The sequence below is a fragment of the Rosa chinensis genome, chromosome 4 (assembly GCF_002994745.2).
Source record: "Rosa chinensis cultivar Old Blush chromosome 4, RchiOBHm-V2, whole genome shotgun sequence".
NCBI classification, from domain to species: domain Eukaryota; kingdom Viridiplantae; phylum Streptophyta; class Magnoliopsida; order Rosales; family Rosaceae; genus Rosa; species Rosa chinensis.
Genome location: NC_037091.1, coordinates 37,763,319 through 37,767,116, shown reverse-complemented (window position 1 = coordinate 37,767,116; position 3,798 = coordinate 37,763,319). Strand labels below are relative to the sequence as shown.

General features: G+C 40.0%; 1 long non-coding RNA gene across 1 annotated transcript; it reads left to right on the top strand.

Annotated features, from left to right (window-relative positions):
• Positions 1-996: 996 nt before the first annotated feature.
• On the top strand, positions 997-1,894 carry LOC112195919. Its single transcript, XR_002934846.2, has 2 exons — positions 997-1,272; positions 1,404-1,894. It is a non-coding gene; the product is annotated as an uncharacterized LOC112195919 (long non-coding RNA).
• The last annotated feature ends 1,904 nt before the right edge of the window (positions 1,895-3,798 follow it).

Here is a 3,798-nt window from a genome sequence, read left to right as displayed (position 1 = left end):
CAGTGCGTTTTGAGGGTTCGGAATCGGAACAGAAGGCGGAGGAGAAGGCGGGTCAAAATTGGGTCTTTTGGATCTGGAAGATCTCACAGGGATTTGAGTGTGTGGTGGCCTGTAGTTGGTGGGCAGTGAGGGAGAGTGTGAGTTTTGAGATGAAGGTTCCATTTTGAGCTTTGGTTTTGCTGACCTCACTTCTTTGAGAAGTGCAGTGGCCTGAATCTCAGGCTCAACAGAGGACGGAGGAGGAAGATCGAGAAGTTGTTTGATCGATTTGGTTTTAGGTTTTGGATAAGTGGGCAGAATAGAGAGGAAATACAGAGAAGAAAGAAAAAAAATTAGAAATTAGATTAAATTTTAATAATGAAAAAAAAAATTAAATTAGAAATATCCATTTTGCCCTTTTTGTAGGTTTAAAATCTGAAAAGTGGGCCCGGATGTCTGGTCCAACTCAGTATCTGACGTCACTTTTCGAGCCAATATTGAATTTTGGACGAAGTTGATGGAAAATGAAAGTACAGGGACCATCACGATTAAAGAAAAAGGTCAGGGACCAAACCGATGTTTGCCCCAAAGTTTGAGGCGACAAACTGAATTTAGTCCTTATATATATATATATTGTGAGCTCGGAAAATATTTGAGGTACTATGTAACCAAAAGAAAAAAAATATTTGAGGTACTATTGTGGAATTATTCTAGAATAGAATTTATAATCTTGGTAAGAAGCAAGATGTTTGAGATTATTTTTCACAATTTATCACAAGGTTACATCTTCAATTTAAGGGTCTGATATTAAAGTATGCGATGTCACGATTCCGAGGGTATTTTCGGAGAATTTTTCAGACACCAGAATTATTTATTATGAATTTCTGAAGTTTGAGAATTATGGAAATTCATTTTAAATAACAGAAATTATTGCGGTGCAATGTGGATCGTCGAAAGTCTTCACCGCTTGATCTGGACCGCCCAAATTCATTTGGGGATGGGCTATTTATAGGCGTGAGATCAGATGGACGCCCCAGAATGATCGAGAGGTTTCTGGGCTCTTCGACCCGGATTCTCGATCCGGTAACCGGCGAAGGAGATCCGACGGAATCATATCCGTCCGGCCGCGACGCGCTGACGGATCACCAGCGTTAGAACGGCCTCGACGTCGCCGACATCCCTCTTGTATCGGTTTGGTCGATCGTCGACCCTGGGGCGAGAATCGAAGCCGTGAAGCTCTGAATTCTCCGGCAGTTCCTCGGCTGTTTCCGGCAACGGAATGATCTGTATGAGGTAGGAAAAGCAACCATCTCGTTGTGCTATGACTAGCTTTTGGTTTCGATCAAGTTTTAATAATCGATGTTTTGGGTGTTCACGGGTTCTATCGGAACCACCGTCCACGGCGGCCATTCTGGGATTCTCAGATTGATTTCGACGATGACTCCCTCTAGAGCAAGAATCGGTGGTCGGGTGGTCTTCAATTTTGTGACTTTAGGAGGAAGGAGCCATTTTCGTCGTGGTGAAGTGTAGGAACAGCGAAGTCGGTGTAGGTATTATGACGGGGACGACCACCAGTTGGTTGCGTTCTTTGTAGAGAAAGCAAAGGCAGTAGCTTAAAGAGCAATCTTGAACTCGTTTGTCTGAGGTAGGCTGGAGATTATGGTTATTGTTCGAACTTTGGTCGTTTCGTCCAGAATATAGTTTTGAATGGTGAATTTGATGTGTGATGTTTTCTGTAAGTTTAGTTATTGACGATCCAGAATTGAAGTTCGAATGGGATACTGCTAGTTTCAGTGAACCTGGTTTTGGTTATGAACTGGCAGTGAGGATCCTTGGAAAGCATGAAAGTATTTGTTGTGTGAGACTGTACGTGATTAGAAACTTGAACCTTCCGATTAGAATTTGATTTGAGCAAGACGTGATTGTTGTTTGAGATTTGAGTTATGAACTGTTTTTGAGTTAGTGCGATGTTGAATGCTGTACTATGGACAGTGGATTTTAAACAGAATGATAGCCATGGTTGAAGTTATAATAATGCGTGTCCATAGTAATTCGATCAGATTTTGTGCGACGAACTTGTTATGTAAGTTGGAATGATTCGTTAAAGGAGTTTGGAAATTTGGTCACGATTGGTCAAAGTTGGCCAACACTGGGCAAACATTGGTCAATCTTGGTCAAACCAGGAAAAGTTTGTAGAACGATTTGTTAATTGTCGAGATTTTAAGTACGGAATATTAACGATTATTATGTCCAAATTAGAACTCTAGTTACTCGAGGAACGGAAGGTTCGTGAATTCAGGACAACGCGAAATGGTAAACCTTCGGAATCTAAGTAGGGGACTCGGGACTCTCTTGGTTAGTTATTTTTGTATTTAATTTGATTGTGATGCATGATGACTTGAATGGCTTGGTTATTAAGATGCAATGCATACTAACTAAATCATGAGAGAGTTTGTGATGGCTTGAGAGCGAAGGGTGGCACTGACTTCCTTGGGTTCGATTCCCTTAACTTCTGGAGGGTTAGTTACGCTGGTCGTTCAGGTGTTCCGATCGTAATGCTACGTTTACCTAGTTTTAAATTATAATGTGAGGTAAGGTCATGTAGTGGTCTATGGGACCGGCCATTAGATAATATATGTGGTACCGTATTTAATGGTGTATCATGCATCAATCTTGGGTCGGAAAATATTTTAAAAGTTGTCGTTTCTTTAAATAAAATGGTTTTGAGTATGTTTTTCATACTGGTGCACCATTTAAATTAAAAGTTTTCAAATATAGCTAGGATGAAGCCCCTACTGAGTAGCGAGGACGAACACTCACCCCTACAACAGTGTAGATGCAGGTACTGTGCACTGGTAACAGGATTGTAGGTGATAGAGCTGGGTGTGTGGGACTCGATAACTCTTCTTAATGAAAATCAGGTTCCTGACGTTAGTCTCGACCTTTATTTCTTGATTCATGCGATGTCGCAACTTGTAGTTGAATGTTCTATGTGTTGTTAAGTGTAGTATTCCTTGGCTATTCGAAAATGACGAGTTCTAGACGAACAAAGTGAATTTAGTAATGTCAAGAAGTTTTCACCTCAAAAGTATTTTCAAATCTCCGCTGTGCGTTTTATGAAAATTATTATTGTTGGTTTCTAGGATGTAAATCGAACTTTTAGTTTATGTCTTAGGGACACGCGGCACTGTGACGTGCTCAAGCTGGAAAGGTGCAGTTTGGGGGGTTACATATATAGACAAACTGAGGGATTTAGGGATTTGGCACTTTCACTCAGGGGTACCTATTTTTGGTATTTTCTAGGGATAGGCATTAGACAAACTTTTCGATCACATTTCGACATCTCAACAGTTCAGTTTTTAGGTCATTTATGCAAATTTTCAGCTAAATCGGTGATCGTTAAGGTATCAAACTAGATTAAATCGATCGACACGAACCAAATCTGTCAAACTTGAACCGTTCATACTTATGATATTAAATCACAGTTTTGAATGCCTCAACGACCACCGATTTGGCTGAAAATTTGCATAAATGATGTACACATTAGGACCTAAAAATTGAATAGTTAAAATGCCACATTGTAATCGAAAGTTTGGTCTATGCCCTATCCCTATAAAAGATAAAAAAAAAATGGATCCCTCACTAGAAGGGCCCTGCTCTACTGTTGGAGAAAAAATTTGGCACCTTCAAGGCACTGGAAAATCAACTTGTGCAGTTATACCAAGTAAATATGAACGAGTAAATGAATTAGCATGTTATCTAGCATGAAACATACATACGTTATAACTTCAATAATTCTTTATTGTAGCAGTTCATGAT